The sequence below is a fragment of the Oncorhynchus nerka genome, linkage group LG12, assembly GCF_034236695.1.
Source record: "Oncorhynchus nerka isolate Pitt River linkage group LG12, Oner_Uvic_2.0, whole genome shotgun sequence".
In the NCBI taxonomy this organism is placed as follows: Eukaryota; Metazoa; Chordata; class Actinopteri; order Salmoniformes; family Salmonidae; genus Oncorhynchus; species Oncorhynchus nerka.
In genome coordinates, this window is record NC_088407.1 from 9,849,235 (window position 1) to 9,861,734 (window position 12,500).

At 49.6% G+C, this 12,500-nt stretch overlaps 1 protein-coding gene and 1 pseudogene across 1 annotated transcript in view; one reads left to right on the plus strand and one right to left on the minus strand.

Moving 5' to 3' along the window:
- Positions 1-12,500, plus strand: part of exoc6b (exocyst complex component 6B) — a 155,781-nt gene that overhangs the window by 132,148 nt on the left and 11,133 nt on the right. The window lies entirely within an intron of this gene.
- LOC135574158 (splicing factor 3A subunit 2-like) lies at positions 9,910-10,633 on the minus strand (annotated as a pseudogene).

Consider the following 12,500-nt stretch of genomic DNA (forward strand, 5'->3'; position numbering starts at 1 on the left):
CAGTAGTTGTGGTCAGTGGTTGTGGTCAGTAGTCGTGTGGTTGTGGTCAGTAGTTGTGGTCAGTAGTCGTGTGGTTGTGGTCGGTAGTTGTGTGGTTAGTCAGTAGTCGTGTGGATGTGGTCAGTAGTTGTGGTCAGTAGTTGTGGTCAGTAGTTGTGGTCAGTAGTTGTGGTCAGTGGTCAGTAGTTGTGGTCAGTGGTTGTGTGGTTGTGGTCAGTAGTTGTGGTCAGTAGTTGTGTGGTTGTGGTCAGTAGTTGTGTGGTTGTGGTCAGTAGTTGTGTGGTTGTGGTCAGTAGTTGTTGTCAATAGTTGTGTGGTTGTGGTCAGTAGTTGTGTGGTCAGTAGTTGTGGTCAGTAGTTGTGTGGTTGTGGTCAATAGTTGTGTGGTTGTGGTCAGTAGTTGTGTGGTTGTTGTCAGTAGTTGTGTGGTTGTGGTCAGTAGTTGTTGTCAGTAGTTGTGTGGTTGTGGTCAGTAGTTGTTGTCAGTAGTTGTGTGGTTGTGGTCAGTAGTTGTGGTCAGTAGTTGTGTGGTTGTGGTCAGTGGTTGTGGTCAGTGGTTGTGGTCAGTAGTTGTGTGGTTGTGGTCAGTAGTTGCGGTCAGTAGTTGTGTGGTTGCGGTCAGTAGTTGCGGTCAGTAGTTGTGTGGTTGCGGTCAGTAGTTGTGGTCAGTAGTTGTGTGGTTGTGGTCAGTTGTTGTGGTCAGTAGTTGTGTGGTTGTGGTCAGTAGTTGTAGTCAGTAGTTGTGTGGTTGCGGTCAGTAGTTGTGTGGTTGTGGTTAGTGGTTGCGGTCAGTAGTTGCGGTCAGTAGTTATGTGGTTGCGGTCAGTAGTTGTGGTCAGTGGTTGCGATCAGTAGTTGTGTGGTTGTGGTCAGTAGTTGTGTGGTTGTGGTCAGTAGTTGTGTGATCAGTAGTTGTGTGGTCAGTAGTTGTGGTCAGTAGTTGTGTGGTTGTGGTCAATAGTTGTGTGGTTGTGGTCAGTAGTTGTGTGGTTGTTGTCAGTAGTTGTGTGGTTGTGGTCAGTAGTTGTTGTCAGTAGTTGTGTGGTTGTGGTCAGTAGTTGTTGTCAGTAGTTGTGTGGTTGTGGTCAGTAGTTGTGGTCAGTAGTTGTGTGGTTGTTGTCAGTAGTTGTGTGGTTGTGGTCAGTAGTTGTTGTCAGTAGTTGTGTGGTTGTGGTCAGTAGTTGTGTGGTTGTGGTCAGTAGTTGTTGTCAGTAGTTGTGTGGTTGTGGTCAGTAGTTGTGGTCAGTAGTTGTGTGGTTGTGGTCAGTAGTTGTGTGGTTGCGGTCAGTAGTTGTGTGGTTGCGGTCAGTAGTTGTGTGGTTGCGGTCAGTAGTTGCGGTCAGTAGTTGTGTGGTTGCGGTCAGTAGTTGTGGTCAGTAGTTGTGTGGTTGTGGTCAGTAGTTGTGTGGTTGCGGTCAGTAGTTGTGTGGTTGTGGTCAGTAGTTGTGTGGTTGCGGTCAGTAGTTGCGGTCAGTAGTTGTGTGGTTGCGGTCAGTAGTTGTGGTCAGTAGTTGTGTGGTTGTGGTCAGTAGTTGTGTGGTTGCGGTCAGTAGTTGTGTGGTTGTGGTCAGTAGTTGTGGTCAGTAGTTGTGTGGTTGTGGTCAGTAGTTGCGGTCAGTAGTTGTGTGGTTGCGGTCAGTAGTTGTGGTCAGTAGTTGTGTGGTCAGTTGTTGTGTGGTTGTGGTCAGTAGTTGTGGTCAGTTGTTGTGGTCAGTAGTTGTGTGGTTGTGGTCAGTAGTTGTGGTCAGTAGTTGTGTGGTTGTGGTCAGTAGTTGTGTGGTTGTGGGTCAGTAGTTGTGGTCAGTAGTTGTGTGGTTGTTGGTCAGTAGTTGTGGTCAGTAGTTGTGTGGTTGTGGTCAGTAGTTGTTGTCAGTAGTTGTGTGGTTGTGGTCAGTAGTTGTGTGGTTGTGGTCAGTAGTTGTGTGGTTGTGGTCAGTAGTTGTGGTCAGTAGTTGTGTGGTTGTGGTCAGTAGTTGTGTGGTTGCGGTCAGTAGTTGTGGTCAGTAGTTGTGTGGTTGTGGTCAGTAGTTGTGGTCAGTAGTTGTGGTCAGTAGTTGTGTGGTTGCGGTCAGTAGTTGTGGTCAGTAGTTGTGTGGTTGCGGTCAGTAGTTGTGTGGTTGTGGTCAGTGGTTGTGTGGTTGCGGTCAGTAGTTGTGTGGTTGTGGTTAGTGGTTGCGGTCAGTAGTTGCGGTCAGTAGTTATGTGGTTGCGGTCAGTAGTTGTGGTCAGTGGTTGCGATCAGTAGTTGTGTGGTTGTGGTCAGTAGTTGTGTGGTTGTGGTCAGTAGTTGTGTGATCAGTAGTTGTGTGGTCAGTAGTTGTGGTCAGTAGTTGTGTGGTTGTGGTCAATAGTTGTGTGGTTGTGGTCAGTAGTTGTGTGGTTGTTGTCAGTAGTTGTGTGGTTGTGGTCAGTAGTTGTTGTCAGTAGTTGTGTGGTTGTGGTCAGTAGTTGTTGTCAGTAGTTGTGTGGTTGTGGTCAGTAGTTGTGGTCAGTAGTTGTGTGGTTGCGGTCAGTAGTTGTGTGGTTGCGGTCAGTAGTTGTGTGGTTGCGGTCAGTAGTTGTGGTCAGTAGTTGTGTGGTTGTGGTCAGTAGTTGTGTGGTTGCGGTCAGTAGTTGTGGTCAGTAGTTGTGTGGTCAGTAGTTGTGTGGTTGTGGTCAGTAGTTGTGTGGTTGTGGTCAGTAGTTGCGGTCAGTAGTTGTGTGGTTGCGGTCAGTAGTTGCGGTCAGTAGTTGTGGTCAGTAGTTGTGTGGTTGCGGTCAGTAGTTGTGGTCAGTAGTTGTGTGGTTGCGGTCAGTAGTTGTGTGGTTGTGGTCAGTGGTTGTGTGGTTGCGGTCAGTAGTTGTGTGGTTGTGGTCAGTGGTTGCGGTCAGTAGTTGCGGTCAGTAGTTGTGTGGTTGCGGTCAGTAGTTGTGGTCAGTGGTTGCGATCAGTAGTTGTGTGGTTGTGGTCAGTAGTTGTGTGGTTGTGGTTGTGTGGTTGTGGTCAGTAGTTGTGTGGTCAGTAGTTGTGTGATCAGTAGTTGTGTGGTCAGTAGTTGTGTGATCAGTAGTTGTGTGGTCAGTAGTTGTGGTCAGTAGTTGTGGTCAGTAGTTGTGTGGTTGCGGTCAGTAGTTGCGGTCAGTAGTTGTGTGGTTGCGGTCAGTAGTTGTGTGGTTGCGGTCAGTTGTTGTGTGGTTGTGGTCAGTGGTTGTGGTCAGTGGTTGTGGTCAGTAGTTGTGGTCAGTAGTTGTGTGGTTGTGGTCAGTAGTTGTGTGGTTGTGGTCAGTGGTTGTGGTCAGTAGTTGTGGTCAGTGGTTGTGGTCAGTGGTTGTGTGGTTGTGGTCAGTAGTTGTGTGGTTGCGGTCAGTAGTTGCGGTCAGTAGTTGTGTGGTTGCGGTCAGTGGTTGCGGTCAGTAGTTGTGTGGTTGCGGTCAGTAGTTGCGGTCAGTAGTTGTGTGATTGCGGTCAGTGTTTGCGGTCAGTAGTTGTGTGGTTGTGGTCAGTAGTTGTGTGGTTGCGGTCAGTAGTTGTGTGGTTGTGGTCAGTGGTTGTGGTCAGTAGTTGTGTGGTTGTGGTCAGTAGTTGTGTGGTTGTGGTCAGTAGTTGTGTGGTTGTGGTCAGTGGTTGTGGTCAGTAGTTGTGTGGTTGTGGTCAGTAGTTGTGGTCAGTGGTTGTGTGGTTGTGGTCAGTAGTTGTGGTCAGTGGTTGTGGTCAGTGGTTGTGTGGTTGCGGTCAGTAGTTGTGTGGTTGCGGTCAGTAGTTGCGGTCAGTAGTTGTGTGGTTGCGGTCAGTGGTTGCGGTCAGTAGTTGTGTGGTTGCGGTCAGTGGTTGCGGTCAGTAGTTGTGTGGTTGTGGTCAGTAGTTGTGTGGTTGTGGTCAGTGGTTGTGGTCAGTAGTTGTGGTCAGTGGTTGTGGTCAGTGGTTGTGTGGTTGCGGTCAGTAGTTGTGTGGTTGCGGTCAGTAGTTGCGGTCAGTAGTTGTGTGGTTGCGGTCAGTGGTTGCGGTCAGTAGTTGTGTGGTTGCGGTCAGTAGTTGCGGTCAGTAGTTGTGTGATTGCGGTCAGTGTTTGCGGTCAGTAGTTGTGTGGTTGTGGTCAGTAGTTGTGTGGTTGCGGTCAGTAGTTGTGTGGTTGTGGTCAGTGGTTGTGGTCAGTAGTTGTGTGGTTGTGGTCAGTAGTTGTGTGGTTGTGGTCAGTAGTTGTGTGGTTGTGGTCAGTGGTTGTGGTCAGTAGTTGTGTGGTTGTGGTCAGTAGTTGTGGTCAGTGGTTGTGTGGTTGTGGTCAGTAGTTGTGGTCAGTGGTTGTGGTCAGTGGTTGTGTGGTTGCGGTCAGTAGTTGTGTGGTTGCGGTCAGTAGTTGCGGTCAGTAGTTGTGTGGTTGCGGTCAGTGGTTGCGGTCAGTAGTTGTGTGGTTGCGGTCAGTGGTTGTGGTCAGTAGTTGTGTGGTTGTGGTCAGTAGTTGTGTGGTTGTGGTCAGTAGTTGTGTGGTTGTGGTCAATAGTTATGTGGTTGTGGTCAGAGTTTGTCTAAATTACATTTGTTGCATGTGCAAACTGAAAGGACGACGAGAAGTGATTGGATGAAATATGAAGAGGGAACAGAGACGTCTTCGATCTATCAAATCAGAGCAGCAGGATCTTTGTATAGCCCGCCCTTTTCTTTACAGACAGGCAAATCAGTCTTGGGGGTAGAAGCTATTAAGTCTTTTGGACTTGGCGCTCCGGTACCGCTTGCCGTGCGGTAGCAGAGAGAACAATCTGTGACTCGGGTGGCTGGAGTCTTTAGCAATTTGTAGGGCCTTCCTCTGACACCGCCTGGTATAGAGGTCCTGGATGGCAGGAAACTTGGGCCGTACGCACTACCCTCTGTAGTAGAGGTCGACCGATTATGATTTTTCAACGCCGGTACCGATACCGATTATTGGAGGACAAAAAAGCCGATACCGATTAATCGGCCAATTTAAAAATAAAAAAATAAAAAATATTTTTTTTTTTTTTTTTTTAATTGATTTATTATTATTATTTTTTACAAAAATGTATTTGTAATAATGACAATAACAACAATACTGAATTAACACTTATTTTAACTTAATATAAAACATCAATAAAATCAATTTAGCCTCAAATAAATAATGAAACATGTTCAATTTGGTTTAAATAATGCAAAAACAAAGTGTTGGAGAAGAAAGTAAAAGTGCAATATGTGCTATGTAAGAAAGCTAACGTTTCAGTTCCTTGCTCAGAACATGAGAACATATGAAAGCTGGTGGTTCCTTTTAACATGAGTCTTCAATATTCCCAGGTAAGAAGTTTTAGGTTGAGGTTATTATAGGAATTATAGGACTATTTCTCTCTATACCATTTGTATTTCATTAACCTTTGACTATTGGATGTTCTTATAGGCACTTTAGTATTGCCATTGTAACAGTATAGCTTCCGTCCCTCTCCTCGCTCCTCCCTGGGTTCGAACCAGGAACACAACGACAACAGCCACCACATCGAAGCAGGGTTACCCATGCAGAGCAAGGGAAACAACCACCCCAAGGCTCAGAGCGAGTGAAGTTTGAAACGCTATTAGCGCGCGCTAACTAGCCATCCATTTCACTTCGGTTACACCAGCCTCCTCTCGGGAGTTGATAGGCTTGAAGTCATAAACAGCGTAATGCTTGACGCACAACAAAGAGCTGCTGGCAAAACGCATGAAAGTGCTGTTTGAATGAATGTTTACAGGCGTGCTTCTGCCTACCAACGCTCAGTCAGATTATATGCAACACAGGACACGCTAGATAATATCTAGTAATATCATCAACCATGTGTAGTTAACTACTGATTATGATTGATAGTTTTTTATAATATAAGTTTAATGCTAGCTAGCAACTTACCTTGGCTTACTGCATTTGCGTAACAGGCAGTCTCCTTGTGGAGTGCAACGAGAGAGAGGCAGGTCGTTATTGCGTTGGACTAGTTAACTGTAAGGTTGCAAGATTGGATCCCCCGAGCTGACAAGGTGAAAATCTGTCTTTCTGCCCCTGAACGAGACAGTTAACTTCTTGCGTCGAGCCATCCCGGATCCGGGATCGTGAATACAGCCTCAAGCTCATTACCATAACGCAACGTTAACTATTCATGAAAATCGCAAATGAAATGAAATTAATCTATTTCTCTCAAGCTTAGCCTTTTGTTAACAACACTGTCATCTCAGATTTTCAAAATATGCTTTTGAACCATAGCTAAACAAGCATTTGTGTAACAGTATTGATAGCCTAGCATAGGATTATGCCTCTCTTTCAGCATGTAACATTTTCCACAAAAACCAGAAAAGAATTCAAAATAAAATCATTTACCTTTGAAGAACTTCAGATGTTTTCAATGAGGAGACTCTCAGATAGCAAATGTTCCGTTTTTACAAAAAATATTATTTGTGTCGACTAATCGCTCCGTTTTGTTCATCACATTTGGGTAAGAAAAAAAAAAAATTAAGTCATTAAAACGCGAACTTTTTTCCAAATTAACTCCATAATATCGACAGAAACATGGCAAACCGATGTTTAGAATCAATCCTCAAGGTGTTTTTCACATATCTATCGACGATAAAATCCTTCGTGGCAGTTTACTTTCTCTTCTGAAGAAATGGAACGCGCATGGACCTACAGATTACGCAATAATTTCGACACAAGACACCGGGCGGGACACCAGGTAAATGTAGTCTCTTATGGTCAATCTTCCAATGATATGCCTACAAACACGTCACAATGCTGCAGACACCTCGGGGAAACGACAGAAAGCGCAGGCTCATTCACAGCCATATAAGGAGACATTGGAAAACAGCGCCTTCAGAATCTGGAGCATTTCCTGTATGAAACTTCATCTTGGTTTCGCCTGTAGCATTAGTTCTGGGGCACTCACAGATAATATCTTTGCAGTTTTGGAAACGTCAGAGTTTTGTCTTTCCAAGGCTGTCAATTCCATGCATAGTCGAGCATCTTTTCGTGACAAAATATTGCGCTTAAAACAGGCACGTCTTTTTATCCAATAATGACATAGCGCCCCCATAGGTTGAAGAGGTTAACCCACCGTTCCTAAATAAGAATGTGTTGGGCAAGAACGTAGCCTAGTGGTTGGAGCAGGTAGCCTAATGGTTGGAGCAGGTAGCCTAGTGGTTAGAGCAGGTAGCCTAGTGGTTAGAGCAGGTAGCCTAGTGGTTAGAGCAGGTAGCCTAGTGGTTGGAGCAGGTAGCCTAGTGGTTAGAGCAGGTAGCCTAGTGGTTAGAGCAGGTAGCCTAGTGGTTAGAGGCAGGTAGCCTAGTGGTTAGAGGCAGGTAGCCTAGTGGTTAGAGGCAGGTAGCCTAGTGGTTAGAGGCAGGTAGCCTAGTGGTTAGAGGCAGGTAGCCTAGTGGTTAGAGGCAGGTAGCCTAGTGGTTAGAGCAGGTAGCCTAGTGGTTAGAGCAGGTAGCCTAGTGGTTAGAGGCAGGTAGCCTAGTGGTTAGAGGCAGGTAGCCTAGTGGTTGGAGGCAGGTAGCCTAGTGGTTAGAGGCAGGGTAGCCTAGTGGTTAGAGGCAGGTAGCCTAGTGGTTAGAGGCAGGTAGCCTAGTGGTCGGAGCAGGTAGCTTAGTGGTCGGAGTCAGGTAGCCTAGTGGTCGGAGTCAGGTAGCCTAGTGGTCGGAGTAGGTAGCCTAGTGGTCGGAGTCAGGTAGCCTAGTGGTCGGAGTCAGGTAGCCTAGTGGTCGGAGCAGGTAGCCTAGTGGTCGGAGGCAGGTAGCCTAGTGGTCGGAGGCAGGTAGCCTAGTGGTCGGAGGCAGGTAGCCTAGTGGTCGGAGGCAGGTAGCCTAGTGGTCGGAGGCAGGTAGCCTAGTGGTCGGAGGCAGGTAGCCTAGTGGTCGGAGGCAGGTAGCCTAGTGGTCGGAGGCAGGTAGCCTAGTGGTCGGAGGCAGGTAGCCTAGTGGTCAGAGGCAGGTAGCCTAGTGGTCGGAGCAGGTAGCCTAGTGGTCGGAGCAGGTAGCCTAGTGGTCGGAGCAGGTAGCCTAGTGGTTGGAGCGTTGGGCCGTTCAGAGGGTAAAGGGGCAAGACAAAATATTTAAAGTGTCCTTGAACGGGGTTATGGTAGTAGGTGCCAGGTGTACCGGTTTGTCAAGAACTGCAATGCTGCTGGGTTTTTCACACTCAATAGTTTCCTGTGTATCAAGAATGGTCCAGATTTAAAGGTAGAGGCGTGGATCAGAAAACCAGTCTGTATCTGGTGTGACCACCATGTACCTCATACACCGCTACACATCTCCTTCACATAGAGTTGATCAGGCTGTTTGATTGTGGCCTGTGTTGTTCCACTCCTCTTCCATGGCTGAGTGAAGTTGCTGGATATTGGCGGGAACTGGAACACGCTGTCATACACGTCGATCCACAGCATTCCAAACATGCTCAACGGGTGACATGTCTGGTGAGTATGCAGACCATGGAAGAACGGGGACATTTTCAGCTTCCACCACCCAAAGGACACCCAGCCAATTTGAGCAACTGTGGGAAGCGTTGGAGTCCACATGGGCCAGCTTCCCTGTGGAACGCTTTCCACACCTTGTAGAGTCAACATGGGCCAGCTTCCCTGTGGAACGCTTTCCACACCTTGTAGAGTCAACATGGGCCAGCATCCCTGTGGAACGCTTTCCACACCTTGTAGAGTCAATGCGGCTTTAATGCCGGTCTTTCCAACCACACATTGTCCAGATTGTGTATTGTCCAGATTGTGTATTGTCCAGATTGTGTATTGTCCAGATTGTGTATTGTCCAGATTGTGTATTGTCCAGATTGTGTGTTGTCCAGATTGTGTGTTGTCCAGATTGTGTGTTGTCCAGATTGTGTGTTGTCCAGATTGTGTGTTGTCCAGATCGTGTGTTGTCCAGATCGTGTGTTGTCCAGATCGTGTGTTGTCCAGATCGTGTGTTGTCCAGATCGTGTGTTGTCCAGATTGTGTGTTGTCCAGATTGTGTGTTGTCCAGATCGTGTGTTGTCCAGATTGTGTATTGTCCAGATTGTGTATTGTCCAGATTGTGTATTGTCCAGATTGTGTATTGTCCAGATTGTGTATTGTCCAGATTGTGTATTGTCCAGATTGTGTGTTGTCCAGATTGTGTGTTGTCCAGATTGTGTGTTGTCCAGATCGTGTGTTGTCCAGATCGTGTGTTGTCCAGATCGTGTGTTGTCCAGATCGTGTGTTGTCCAGATCGTGTGTTGTCCAGATCGTGTGTTGTCCAGATCGTGTGTTGTCCAGATCGTGTGTTGTCCAGATTGTGTGTTGTCCAGATTGTGTGTTGTCCAGATCGTGTGTTGTCCAGATCGTGTGTTGTCCAGATTGTGTGTTGTCCAGATTGTGTGTTGTCCAGATGTTATTGTCCAGATTGTTTATTGTCCAGATTGTTTATTGTCCAGATTGTTTATTGTCCAGATTGTTTATTGTCCAGATTGTTTATTGTCCAGATTGTTTATTGTCCAGATTGTTTATTGTCCAGATTGTTTATTGTCCAGATTGTTTATTGTCCAGATTGTGTATTGTCCAGATTGTGTATTGTCCAGATTGTGTATTGTCCAGATTGTGTATTGTCCAGATTGTGTATTGTCCAGATTGTGTATTGTCCAGATTGTGTATTGTCCAGATTGTGTATTGTCCAGATTGTGTATTGTCCAGATTGTGTATTGTCCAGATTGTGTATTGTCCAGATTGTGTATTGTCCAGATTGTGTATTGTCCAGATTGTGTATTGTCCAGATCGTGTATTGTCCAGATTGTGTATTGTCCTTGTCGTTCTTGGAACTCAACATGAAGACTCCTTTATGTCCTGTAGTTCCCAGTTTTTTTATGGATGGAGGGAGGGAGGGATGGATGGATGGAGGGATGCAGGGAGGGATGGATGGATGGATGCAGGGAGGGATGGATGCAGGGAGGGATGGATGGATGGATGCAGGGAGGGATGCAGGGAGGGATGGAGGGATGGATGGATGGATGGATGCAGGGATGGATGGATGGATGGATGGATGGATGGATGGATGGATGGATGCAGGGAGGGATGGAGGGATGGATGGAGGGATGGATGGATGCAGGGATGGAGGGATGGATGGATGCAGGGATGGATGGAGGGATGGATGGATGCAGGGAGGGATGGATGCAGGGAGGGATGGATGGATGGAGGGAGGGATGGATGGATGGATGGATGCAGGGAGGGATGGATGGATGCAGGGAGGGATGGAGGGATGGGTGGATGGATGCAGGGATGGATGGATGGATGGATGCAGGGAGGGATGGATGGATGGATGCAGGGAGGGATGGAGGGATGGATGGATGCAGGGATGGAGGGATGGATGGATGGAGGGATGGATGGATGCAGGGAGGGATGGATGCAGGGAGGGATGGATGGATGGATGGATGGATGCAGGGAGGGATGGATGGATGCAGGGAGGGATGGAGGGATGGGTGGATGGATGCAGGGATGGATGGATGCAGGGAGGGATGGATGGAGGGAGGGAGGGAGGGAGGGATGGATGCAGGGAGGGATGGATGGATGGATGGATGCAGGGATGGGAGGGAGGGAGGGAGGGATGGATGGATGCAGGGAGGAGGGAGGGATGGATGGATGGATGCAGGGATGGATGGATGGAGGGATGGATGGATGGATGCAGGGATGGATGGATGGATGGGAGGGAGGGAGGGATGGATGGATGCAGGGAGGGATGGAGGGAGGAGGGAGGGAGGGATGGATGGATGCAGGGAGGGATGGATGGAGGGAGGGAGGGGGAGGGAGGAGGAGGGATGGATGGATGCAGGAGGGTTGGATGGAGGGATGGAGGGAGGAGGGATGGATGCAGGGAGGAGGGAGGGATGGATGCAGGGAGGGATGGATGGATGGATGGATGCAGGGATGGATGGATGGATGGAGGGGAGGAGGGAGGGAGGGAGGGAGGGAGGAGGGATGGATGGATGGATGGATGCAGGGAGGGAGGGAGGGATGGATGGATGGATGCAGGGAGGGAGGGAGGGAGGGGAAGGATGGATGCAGGGAGGGATGGAGGGATGGATGGATGCAGGAATGGATGGATGGAGGGAGGAGGAGGGATGGATGGATGCAGGGAGGGTTGGATGGAGGGAGGGAGGGAGGGATGGATGGATGCAGGGAGGAGGGAGGGATGGATGCAGGGAGGGATGGATGCAGGGATGGATGGAGGGATGGATGCAGGGATGGATGGATGGAGGGGGAGGGAGGGAGGGATGGATGGATGCAGGGAGGAGGGAGGAGGGATGGATGGATGGGGAGGGATGGAGGGATGGATGGATGCAGGGAGGGATGGATGGATGGATGCAGGAATGGATGGAGGGAGGGAGGGAGGGAGGATGGATGGATGCAGGGAGGGATGGAGGGAGGGAGGGAGGGATGGATGGATGCAGGGATGGATGGATGGATAGAGGGAGGGAGGATGGATGGATGGATGCAGGATGGATGGATGCAGGGAGGGATGGATGGATGGATGCAGGGAGGGAGGAGGGAGGGATGGGTGGATGCAGGGAGGGTTGGATGGAAGGATGGAGGGAGGGATGGATGGATGCAGGGATGGATGGATGCATGCATGCAGGGAGGGGAGGGATGGATGGATGCAGGGGAGGATGGATGGATGCAGGGATGGATGGAGGGATGGATGGAGGGAGGGAGGGAGGGATGGATGGATGCAGGGAGGGGAGGGATGGATGGATGCAGGGATGGATGGATGGATAGATGGATGCAGGGATGGATGGATGGATAGATGGATGCAGGGATGGATGGATGGATGGATGCAGGGATGGATGGAGGAGGGAGGAGGGATGGATGGATGGATGCAGGAGGGGGATGGATGGGGATGGATGGATGGAGGGAGGGAGGGATGGATGGAGGAGGGATGGATGGATGGAGGGGAGGGGAGGGATGGATGGATGCAGGGAGGGATGGAGGGAGGGGAGGGAGGGAGGGAGGGATGGATGGATGCAGGGAGGGAGGGATGGATGGATGCAGGGAGGGATGGATGGATGGATGGAGGAGGGAGGGATGGATGGATGCAGGGAGGGTTGGATGGAGGAGGGAGGGAGGGATGGATGGAGGGAGGGAGGGATGGATGCAGGGAGGGATGGATGGATGGATGGATGCAGGGAGGGATGGATGGATGGAGGAGGGATGGATGGATGGATGCAGGGAGGGAGGGAGGGATGGATGGATGGATGCAGGAGGAGGGAGGGAGGAAGGATGGATGCAGGGAGGGATGGAGGGATGGATGGATGCAGGAATGGATGGATGGAGGGAGGGAGGGAGGGATGGATGGATGCAGGGAGGGTTGGATGGAGGGATGGAGGAGGGGAGGGAGGGATGGATGGATGCAGGGAGGGAGGGAGGGATGGATGAGGAGGGATGGATGCAGGGATGGATGGAGGGATGGATGCAGGGATGGATGGATGGAGGGGGAGGGAGGGAGGGATGGATGGATGCAGGGAGGGAGGGAGGGAGGATGGATGGATGCA